Source organism: Eucalyptus grandis, chromosome 1 (genome assembly GCF_016545825.1).
Source record: "Eucalyptus grandis isolate ANBG69807.140 chromosome 1, ASM1654582v1, whole genome shotgun sequence".
NCBI classification, from domain to species: domain Eukaryota; kingdom Viridiplantae; phylum Streptophyta; class Magnoliopsida; order Myrtales; family Myrtaceae; genus Eucalyptus; species Eucalyptus grandis.
Window position 1 is genome coordinate 4868335 of NC_052612.1, and position 12951 is coordinate 4881285.

Sequence of the window (12951 nt, forward strand, 5' to 3'; positions counted from 1 at the left end):
AATTACTAAATTTTGAATTTATTTATCAAATTATTCATTTCTCTTGAAATATAAGTCCTAATACTAGATATACCATCCAAATAATAGGTCAAGGCTGAACTAAGCTCTTATGTATGCATAAATATGTGGGTAAACAACTCATACCGACAAATAACCAACCCGTAATGAATAGGAGAGTCGAAATAGAAAAATTGCATTGACTTTTTAGTACGTGCATGTTCGGTTAATAAAATAGCTTGCAGCCATCATAATCGGGATGAAGATCGGGTGAAACTAGCAAAACTGTTGAGATAATAATAGGACCTAAAAGATCAAATGAAAGAATACATAGACGGGTTTATATTTGGAATTGTAAACTAAATTTATAGTAGTGGGCTTATTACATCCGTTGCTTTGATCTGGTCTTGCGGAATGAAATAAGATACTCCTTTAGCCCACTTTTTTAGCCTAATATATAAAAAATCATGTTCATTTTTTTTAATCGTAATATCAATTTATAACTTCTATTTCTAATATCAGCATTTCACATTCTGAGTTTTCATATTAGATACAGAATTCGACTTAATACTAAAATTAATTTGCATTAATGATCATTCTTCTTTAAAGGAAAAAAAGCCCTTTTACTAAAATTCTAAGTTCTCCAACCGTCCAAAGAAACTCCCCACTAGAAAGATCCTAACCTTCAACCACCATAGCGTAGCTCTAGTCCCCACTCTCCTACACCACCGTCACTCTCGCACCAGCCGCCGCCATAACCTTGCCCCTCTCGACACCAATTGCCTTTGTCGGCGACAATGTTGAGCCACCACTCATCTCTCTTTGTCTGAAGAGGACGACTATCAAGGACCTTGAATCTAGGTCCCCATGGAGCTAAAAGAGGGAAATGGGGCTGGCGCCGAAGATGGCGGCTGGAGGTGGTGGGAGGATATTCTCGAGCGCTGTTGGGTGGCTTTGTCGATGTTTAAAGGCTTTTGGGGTGTGTTTCGGGCGGATTTAGCCCATACGATTCGCATTTTCGCAGAGGACATTAACTCGAAAGGTTTTCATGAAAACAAAGTGTTTGGTAAACACATTGTAAGATAATTATTACTCGGGCGGTGCAGAGCTGACGTCGTAATGAAAGTTTAGGCGGTCCGCCAAGGACAGCACCACTGCGTACTGTCACCCTCTCTCTTTCCCTAGCTCCACAGCTCAACCCAACGATGAGTCAATCTCTTCATCTCTAAATCTGCCGTCTTTCTTCCTCTCTACTCACCCTTTGCTTCTCATCGCCACTGTCAACGAAGACAAAACAGTGACAACGACGAGCGTGATCCCAAGGTTGATACGTGGTTGATTGGGTCGGTGAAAGCCGCAAGTGGCTTTTCAAAATCCAGGGCCATCGTCAACTCTGGGTGGAGGTCAGCTCGCAGACTCGAGCCGTGAGCAATGGGTGACATCGGAGGTAGAAGACAAAGGGGGCTTGTTGGCGTGGCGGGGTCTCATGTGGAGTTTATCACTGGACTTGGCGGATAGCCTTTGCTTTGACCATTTGCCTAAAGGCATTTGAGATTGTGTTACCAAACACCGAAACTGTTTTTTCAATGGTCTTTCAAGGTCCAGAGGTGCTAATAGCTACGGACATCTCTTGATTCCAATTCAAAAACTTATTTATAGTAGAGAAACTGATGCGCACACGTATGGTCAACGATCGGGGATCGTGACAGCACACTTTAGGATCGGGATGGATCGCCAAAACGCCTAAGCCAACCACCACCCTCACTCGCTGCCACCCGGATCGTAGAGTCAGAGAAAGTATCTAGAGAGAAGAGCTCGGAAAGAAGACTTGCTTTGTATTGCGGAAATAGTGGATGCCTCCAAATGAAGGAGGGCACCCCTTTTATAGTTGAGCTTGGAAACAACCATTGATCTGTTTTCAATCATCTTTGAAGGTCTACCAACTACCGACATAAATAAAGGGAAATGGACTCCCGTAATCTTAGCTTAATGACATCTTCAATTCAAAAGGCTTATTTATAGTAGGGAAGTCCACGGGCGAACGACCTAAACCTCTCGCGCATTTCAGGCCCGTGACATATTATTTCAAAGAGAGGTAGAGATGGGTAACATGTTACTTGATGCCAAATTCAATTAATATTCAAAAGGATTTTGGAAAAAAGAAAAAACAACTCTACAAAACTTCCTTATTATTATATTGTTGTTTTACTCTTTGGAATGTGACAAAGGCGTTAAGGAAATAATGGTAATACAATAATTAAATAAATGACAACAAAAGGAAAATTCGAAAATGGAATTCAAGTTCCCTTAAAATAGTTAATTGCCAAATTGGGCTAGCACTCGATTAGTCAAATAATTAATATATAATCATACAAGGTTGTATAGATAATTTGGAAAATGATTAGAATTTAGAACTTACCCAATTAGAGTGGATGAAGAAAAATGAATGCATGAAGATATGTTATGAGCTATATTGCTGCAAGTAAGTTGTTTTCAAAGCAAAACCTATTTAGAAATTGCAAAAGAGAATATATGATAAAATATCAGTTGTATTTCCCACGAAATGGTCATGAGTAATGTGTATGCTATCTTATATCCAATAATGTTTATGTAATAGCATAGACCATTTGAAGATTTCATTGTGTCTATGAAAATCCGTGTTATGTAGGAAAAGGTAATATCTTATCTCCATTTAATGGGAAATTTCCTTTTTGCTTGACATGAATTTTTATATAAGATAAAATTCCTAAAAAGCTATGTATAATCACATATTATCATAATTTGGCTTCACTATTAAATTTCATATCTAGTATATGAATGAGAATCAAAAGTTTAATAGGATGGAGTGATCTATTGACATTGGGAGCATGAAAGATATGGAAATGCATCACATAATTGGTAGTAAAAATCCATCTAGATTTAAAGCTCTCTATCTCAAATACTCCTTTACAAGGAACAATATCTACTAGATTTCCAAGGAGATCATCATAGTTAATTAAGGAACCAAATTGAGAATATGCAAAAATTTATTTAACTTCCAAGTCTAACACTATAAATACGACTTTGTCATTCCTATGAAGAAACATGATAAGCACATAAAGATACAATGATATTACATCTTACGGAACATACCTCATGCATTCTCCTATGAATGATGGCCCATAGAGACGAAGTCCATATCTTGGACAAACTGTAGCTTGCCTCTCCCTTCTGATTGTTATCCCAGCATTCTAGTTGCCGCAGAAGTAATTTGATCTGCGGGAATTAACAATTGAAAACCTATAGCCCGATCGAGTTCTCCTATGTTTTCTCATTAGGAACTGCTCTATCTTGAAGAACAAGTTGGAGATGTTTCCATAGAATTGAGTGTAGAAGTCATTTCCACAAACCTTAGGTCACAATGGTAACAATCCTCGACTTCAGCATAATCTAACGTTGAAGTGGAATCATGTTGCAACTAAATTGTACTTTTGCTAAAACTATTGTAGGTTTACTTTCACCGATGAAGATGAAGATGAAGCTTGGAATGTTGGATTGTGGGCATTACTTTCACTACGGCTGCATTTGGAAATGGCTCATGCTGACGAATTTTTGTTTATTTTGCAAAAGGAAAGCTCTAAAATTAGTGAATGATAGTAATTCATGTAAAGATTTGTGAGGAGATTAATTGTCTTTCCTCTCAAAGGAGTCAACTCCTACGGGAATAGTTGAACATATATGATGAAAATAGTGTATGATACATTTCGTCTTGTCCATCATGCTTGTCATCTCGACTCTTGTACAACTTCTTGAAATTGATGCCAATGTTTTTTGAATTAAACAACAAAAACACTATTTTCATAAAAGAAGGCAGATGTACAAGGGTCGAAATAGGTCACTGCAAAATCCACAAATTCAAGCAGATATAACAATCTATCTCGTGCTCCACTCCAATCCTATCCATAAACTAATGGCAGCCTTTCGGGCTACCCAAAAGTCGTCTCCAATAGTTTTATGTTGAAGGAAGGTGCCGGGTCAATCATCTCTTAAACGGATAAACTAAACGGATAGCGCAATTGAAGCAAACCATGGCTATTGCCAAGAAGTAGATAATGATCGGAAACTGGAATTATTACTATGAAGGTCAAATGTGGCTGTTCGTTCCAATTCTTTAGTTCAAAAAATCAAAACTATCCTTAATTATTTTTCTTTTCAAAACTGTTCTCGTGCTTTTAGAAAATTTTCATCTCTCATTGGTTTAGTGACAAAATTTACTGTCATGGTGATAACGCCATTAGACATTTGCTGATGTGGCTTAATGCGGTTAAAAATTTATTGACTTAATAGGGGTTAAGGTCAAACTTAGCTCTTATATATGCGTAAATATATGGGTAAACTCGTGTTGATGTATAACCAATTCGCATAAAATAGGGAAGTGAAAATAGAAAAAACTCGCACTGTATTTTTATATGTGCAATCATCAAGATTAGGATGAAGATTGGGTGAAACAAGTGTAATTGTCGAGATGATATCAAGTACTAAAAGGATTGAATGGAAGGATAAATGGATAAGTTTATCTTTAAGATTACAGAGTGGACTTATACCAATGGGCATATTCCATTCTTTTGCTTTGATCCGGCCTTGTGGAAAGAAATAAGGAACTCCTTTAGCCCACATTTTTAGCCTAATATGAAAAAAATCATGTTCATTTTTTCTTAATATCAATTTATCACCTCAATTTCTAATATTATGAACATTCCGAGTTTTCATATAGATACAAAATTGGACTTAATACTAAAAATTACTTGCACAAATGATCAATTTTCTTTAAAGAAAAAAGCCCTTTTACTATAATACTATTCTCCAACCGCCCAAAAAAACTCCCCACTGGAAAAATCCTAAACGTCAACCGCCACGGCGTAGCTTTGGTCCCCACTCTCCTGCACCACCGTCATTATCGCACCAGCCGCTGCCGTAGCCTGTGCCCCTCTCGTCGCCAATTGCCTTCACTGGCGACAATGCTGAGCCCCCACTCATCTCTCTTTGCTTGAAGAGGATGACGCCTGCAATCTTAGAGAGAGAGAGAGAGAGAGAGAGAGAGATGTGTGGTGGCGCCGAGGATGGTGGTCGGAGGTGGTAGGAAGATGTTTGCCACTGGTGTTGGATGGTTTTGTCGATGGTCAAAGGCTTTTGGGGTGCGTTTGGGTCGTACTTAGCCCAAAGGCTTTGTATTTTTACAGAGGACATTTACTCAAAAGGTTTTCATGAAAATAAGTAGTGCTTGGTACGCAGTGCTGATGTCGAAGTAAAAGTTTAGGTGGTCCACCAAGGACTGCAGCACTGCGTACTATCACCCTCTCTCTTTCCCTAGCTCAACAGCTCAACCCAACGACGAGTCGATCTTTTCATGTCTACATCTGTCGTCTTTCTTCCTTTCTACTCACCCTTTGCTTCTCATCCCCGCTGCCAACGAAGACAAAACTGTGAAAATGACGAGCGTGATCGCAAGGTGGATTCGTGGTTGATTGGGTCGGCGAAAGCCGTAAGTGGCTTTTCAAAGTCTAGGGCCATTGTCAACTCAGGGCGGAGGTGAGCTCGCAAACTCAGGCCGTGAGCAATGGATGACATAGGAGGTAGAAGACACAGGCTAAGGGGGGCTCGTTGGCGTGACAGAGTCTAATGTGGAGTTTATCATTGGACTTGGCGTATAGAGCCTTGCTTTGACCATTTGCCTAAAGGCATTTGAGATTATGTTACCAACCACCGAGACTGTTTTTTCAATGGTCTTTAGGTGCTATAGATAAGGACTTCTCTTAATTCCAATTCAAAAAACGTATTTATAGTAGAGAAACTAACGCACACACGCGTATATAGTTCCAAAGAGAGGTAGAGATGGGTAACATGTTACTAGATGCCAAATTCAATTAATATTCAAAAGGATTATGGAAAAAAGAAAAACAACTCTGCAAAACGATATTTCCTAATTATTATATTGTTGTTTTACTCTTTGGAATGTGACAAAGGTGTTAAGGAAAGAATTCTAATGCAATAATTAAATAAATGACAACAAAAGGGAAATTCAAAAATGGAATTCAAGTTCCCTTAAAATAGTTAATAACCAGAATGGGTTAGCACTCGATTAGTCATATAATTAATATATAATCATATAAGTTTATAGAGGTAATTCGGAAAATGTATAGAATATAGAACTTACCCAATTAGCCTTGATGAAGAAAAATGAATGCACAAAGATATGTTGTTATAAGCTGTATTGCTGTGAGTAAGTTGTTTTTAAAGCAAACCTATTTAGAATTGGCAAAGAGAATATATGATAAAATATCAATTGTATTTCCCATGAAAAGGTCATCAGTAATTTGTATGATATCTTAAATCCAAAAATGTGGATGTAATAGCATAGACCTTTCGAAGAATTTCATTGTCTATGAAAATTCGTGTTAGGTAGGAAAATGTAATATTTTATCTCCATTTAATGGGAGATTTCCTTTTGCTCGACATGAAATTATATATACATACATATTTATATATAGGAATGATAAAATTTCTAAAAATTTATGCATAATCACATATTATCATAATTTGGCTCGACTATTAATGTTCATATCCAATATAGGAATGAGAATCAAAAGTTTAATAGGATGCAATGATCTATTGACATTAGGAGCATGAATGATATGGAAATGCATCACATAATTGGTAGTAAAAATCCTTCTTGATTTAAAGCTCTCTATCTCAAATACTCCTTTAGGAGGAAATAATCTACTAGATTTCCAAGGAGATTATCATAGTTAACTAATGAACCAAATTGAGAATATGCAAAAATTTATTTAGCTTTCAAGTCTAGTACTATAAGTACAACCTCGCCGTTCCTATCACGAAACATGATAATCACATAAAGATACAATAATATTTCATCTTACATAACATACCTCATGCATTCTCTTGTGAACAATGGCCTAAGAGACGAAGACCATATCTTGGGACAAACTGTAGCTTGCCTCTCCCTTCTGATTGTCATCCCAACATTCCAGTTGCCGCAGAAGTAATCTGATCTACGGGAATTAACAGTTGGAAGCCATGTAGCCTAATCGAGTTCTCCTATGTTTTCTCATTAGGAACTACTCTACCTTGAACAACAAGTTGGAGATGTTTCCATAGGATTGAATGGAGAATTCATTTCCATAAACCTTAGGTTGCAATAGTAGCAATACTCGACTTCGGCAGAATCTAATGTCAAAGCCGAATCATGTTGCAACTAAATTGTACTTTGTATTTTGCTAAAACTATTGCAGGATGACTCCACTTATGAAGATGAAGCTTGGAAAGGTGGATTGTGGGCATTACTTTCACTATGGCTGCATCTGGAAAGTGTTTATGCTAAGGAATTTTTGTCCATTTTGCAAAAGGAAAGCTCTAAAATTAGTGAATGATAGTAATTCATGTAAAGAATTGTGAGGAGATTGATTGACTTTCCTCTCAAAGGGGTCAACTCCCACAGGAATAGTTGAGCATGTACGATGAAAATAGTGTATGATGCATTTCGTCATCTTTCTTGCCTATCATCTTGACTCTCAAACCGCTTCTTGAAATTAATGCCATTGTATTTTGAATTAAACAACGAAAACACTATTTTCATAAAAGAAGGCAGAGAGGTACAAGGGTACAAATAGGTCACTACAAAATCCACAAATTCAAGTTGACATAACAATCTATCTCGTGCTCCTCCACTCCAATCATATCCATAAACTAATGGCAGCCTTTCGAGCCACTCAAAAGTTGTCTTCAAAAGTTTTAAGTTGAAGGAAGGTGACTAGGTCAATCATCTCTTAAATGGATAAACTAAACGGATAGTGCAATTGAAACAAACCATGGGTATTGCCAAGAAACTCAGATCATGATTAGAAATTGGACAACTAAGAGATTAGACATAATTATAGGCAGTAATAATAATTACTGTGAAGCTGAAATATGGCTGTTCGTTTCAATTCTTTAGCTTAAAAAATCAGAACTGTCCTTAATTTTCTTTTTGGAAAAACAAAACAACTCTACAAATTGATATTTCCTAATTATTATATTGTTGTTTTACTCTTTGGTATGTGACAAAGGCGTTATGGAAAGAATTGTAAAGCAGTAGTTTAATAAATGACAACAAAGGGAAAATTCAAAAATGGAATTCAAGTTCCCTTAAAATAGTTAAAGGTTAATATCTTGAAAAACCCCAAACTGGTACACATGTGACAAATTTACCCCAAACTATCTTTTTGACCACCAAAAACCCCAAACTGGTATACCTTTGACAAATTTATCCTAAACTGGTACACTTGTGACAAATTTACCCTTTGTTAATTTTAGTTAAATTTTCTTGTTAAATTATAAAGTTAAATAACACGTGACAATTGACCGATATATCAATTTGGGATTTTACACTCTATTTGTCACAGTTTATAATTTTTGTGATTTTTTTGTGGTATTAATCTAATTTTTCGGAGGGTATATTAGTCATAAATTTACTATTTTGAGGTTTTTTGTGGTCGAATAAATTAGTTTGGGGTAAATTTGTCATAAATGTACTAGTTTAGGATTTTTTTATAGTTAGTCGGGGTAAATTTGTCACAGGTGTACCGGTTTGGGGTTTTTTATGGTAAAAAAAATATAGTTTGGGGTAAATTTGTCACAAGTGTACCGGTTTGGGGTTTTTTAGGGTATTAACCCAATAGTTAATAACCAGATTTTTTTTTTGGTCAGTCATACTCTACACTCACTCTCAGACTTTTGTCCTGCCTCTTGCAGGGCGTGGGAGTCGAAATCCACTCCTGAAACTTATGCGTCCCCACCCCATCCCCCCTGAGAAGGTGGGGATTTGAACCCCTCATTTCCCCCTTCCATGTTGGAAGAGTGGCCACTGGAGCGAATCCCAATGGTTGTTAATAACTAGATTGAGCTAGCACTTTTATATAACCACTCCAATGGCCACCATTCCCACATGGGAAGAAGAAGATGGCGAGTTTAAATCCCTATCTTCTTGGGGGTAAGGGTGGAAGTGAGGACGATATAATTTCAAGTGGGGGTTTCAACTTTCATGCCCTACAAGAAAGTATGGAAAAATCTGAGAGTTAAAATAGAAATAAAATATGACTGACAAAAAAAAAAAAAAAAAAAAAACAAATATGTCAGTTTGTATAAATAATTTGAATGGATAGAATATAGGCAAGTTTGAACTTACCCAATTAGCCTTGATGAAAAAAAATGACTGCGCTAAGATATTTTATGAGGCGAATTGCTACAAGCAAGTTGTTTCCAAAGTAGACCTATTTAGAATTGGCAAAAGAGAATATATGACAATAATATCTTTTGTATTCCCCACGAGAAGGTCATGTGTAATGTGTATAGTATCTTAAATCCAATAATGTGTATGTAATAGCATAGACCTTATGAAGAATTTTATTGTGTCTATGAAAATCCATGTTAGGTAGGAAAATGTCTTATCTCCCTTTAATGGGAAATTTCCTTTTTGCTTGACACAAATTTATATATATATATATATATATATATATATATATATAAAATTTCCTAAAAATTATGTATAATCACATATTATTGTAATTTGGCTTTGACTATAAATGTTCATATCCGGTATAGGAATGGGAATAAAAAGTTTAATAGGATGGAGTGATCTATTGACATTAGGAGCATGAACGATATGGAAATGCATCGCATAATTGTTAGTAAAAATCCATCTTGATTTTAAGTTCTCTATCTCAAATAATCCTTTACGAGGAAATATATCTACTAGATTTCCAAGGAGATCATCATAGTTAACTAAGTAACTAAATTGAGAATATGCAAAAATTTATTTAGCTTTCAAGTCTAGTACTATAAATACGACCTCATCGTTCCTATGACAAAACATGATAAGCACATAAAGATACAATAATATTACATCTTATGAAACATACCTCATGCATTCTTCTGTGAACAATGGCCCACAGAGGCGAAGACCTTATCTCGGGACAAGTTGTAGCTTGCCTTTCCCTTCTGATTGCCATCCTAGCATTCCAGTTACTGCTTAAGTAATTTGATTAGTAGGAATTAAGAGTTGGAAGCCATATAGCCCAATCAAGTTCACCTATGTTTTCTCATTAGGAATTGATCTGCCTTGAAGAACAAGTTGGAGATGTTTCCATAGGATTGAGTGGGGAAGTCATTTCCACGAACATTAGGTCGCAATAAAAACAACCCTCAACCTCGGCAAAATCTAATGTCGAAGCTGAATCATGTTGCAACTAAATTGTACTTTGCATTTTGCTAAAACTATTGCAGGATGACTCTGCTTATGAATTTTGGAAAGTTGGATTGTGGGCATTACTTCCACTATGGCTGCATTTGAAAATGGCTCATGTTGAGGAATTTCTATCCATTTTGCAAAAGGAAAGCTCTAAAATTAGTGAATGATAGTAATTCTTGTAAGGATTTGTGAGGAGATTAAGTGACTTTCCTCTTGAAGGAGTCAACTCCCACAGGAATAGTTGAACATATACAATGAAAATAGTGTATGATACATTCTGTCTCATCCATCGTGCCTGTCATCTTGACCCTCGTACAGCTTCTTGAAATTGATACCAATGTTTTTCGAGTTAAACAACAAAACACTATTTTCATAAAAGAAGGCAGAGGTACAAGGGTCGAAATAGGCCCCTGCAAAATCCACAAATTCAAGTAGATATAACAATCTATATCGTGCTCCTCCACTCCAATCCTATCCCTAAACTAATGGCAGCCTTTCGGGCTACCCAAAAGTCATCTCCAAAAGTTTTATGTTGAAGGAAGGTGGTTGGGTCAATCATCTCTTTAAAGGGATAAACTACATAGTGCAATTGAAGCAAACCGAGGGCATTGCCAAGAAGCTCAAATAATGATTGGAAACTGGACAACTAAGAGAGGACATAATTATAGGTGGTAATGATAATTACAATGAAGGTGAAATGTGGCTGTTCGTTCTGATTCTCTAGCTTAAAAGATCAAAATTGTCCTTAATCTTTTTTGTTAAGAAAGTTCTTTCCTTTTTGAAAAGTGTGTTTGGATCATCCCTCATTCGTTCAGTGACGAAATTTGCTGTCATGTCGATAACACCATTAGAAATTAGCTGACGTGGCTTAATGCGGTGAAAAATTTATTGACTTATTAGGGGTTACCACCGAACTTAGCTCTTATATATGTGTAAATATATGGATAAAGTTGTGTTGACAAATAACCAATCCGCATTAAGTAGTGAAGTCAAAATAGAAAAAACTTGCATTGTTTTTCTATACTTGCGATCATCATGATCAAGATGAAGGTCAGGTAAAACAAGTGTAATAGTTGAGATAATAGCAAGACCTAAAAGGATCGAATGGAAGGATATATGGACAGGTTTATTTTTAAGGCTACGTTCGGTTGTCCGGATTTTTAATTAGAATATAATTAGATAAGATATGATATAAAATTTAGGGATTTTGCTATATTCTATCAACTATTTGGTTATTGTAGTAATAAAGTTGAATATAATCACATCATATTATGCACATTATTTAATATAAATTAGGGGTGAGCACGCCGAATTGCCCAAATTAGAAACCGTCAAGACCGGACCAGATTGGCTAGTTGGTCCGTTCTCGAAGGAATTGGTCCAGTTCCCGATTCCATAAAAATATAACTTGTAATATGTCCAATTCCTGATTCCGGGGGGAAACCGGATTAGACTGACCTTTTAAAAATATATATATTTTTTAATTTCTTAAAAATAGCAATAAAACTTAAAAATAGTAACAAGTCTTGTATTTTTCTTTATTTAAAAAAAAAAAAACTTAATTCCTAAGTAACGATTCTATGGGATGAAAACTGGACTGCATGGTGTGGTCCGGTTCTCGGTGTGGTCCGATTCTCGGTCCCAAAATGGGGAACCGATTCTCTTAGTCAGTTTCCGGTTCCTAAGTGGAACCAAATCGGACCGGGAATAGATCACCTATAATATAAATTGTATATTACTATAAATGAACCAAAAAAGGTAAAAATCTATTGTAATACTCTTGCCTAATTTATTTTTATTTTTATTTTATTTTATTTCATTTTCCTCTCTTTTTAATTAATTACTTTTTTATTTCTTTCTTCCCCTTCCATCATTCTCTAACAAAATTATTAAATAGTTAATTGTACTAATAAACCTAAAACATGTTATGCATTGAATTTATATTATAAATTTTTTAATATATAAATAAAAATAAGATTAAATTAAAATAGCTAAATTGTTGTTTTTTGTTATTTTGAATTTCTTATATTAGAATCCAAATACTATTTATATTAATAAATAATTTTAATTTTGTTAATTTAAGAAGTTTGTTATATGAGAAAAATAACTTTCTTGTTATAAATGTTAGAAATTTTATCAACTTTTATCCAATCTCTCTTATGTGATAATTTTATTCAGTCTATATCCTCATTATATTCGACTTTATCTTGTCTTGAACAGATATTGAATGCGGGATAAGATAAATGTTATCATGATTGCCAAACATAGCATAAAATTGCAAACAAGACTTATACCAATGGGCTTATTCCATCCTTTTCACTTTGATCTCGTCTTGCGAAAGACATAAGATACTCTTTTAGCCCCGTTTTTCAGCCTAATATAAAAAAAGAATCATGTTCATTTTTTATCTTGATATCAATTTATCACCTATGTTTCTAATACGAGGACTTCACATTCTGGGTTTTCATATTATAATTTGAATTTGACTTAATAATAAAAATTATTCGCATATTGATAATTTTTTCTTTAAAAAGACAACCTTAACTATAATTTTAAGTTCTCCAACTACCCAAAAAAACTCTATGCTAGAAAACTCCTAACCGTCGAGGACCTTGAATATATGTAAACCCAGACCCGAGAAGTATGGAGGGATGGTCTAGTAAAACACCCCA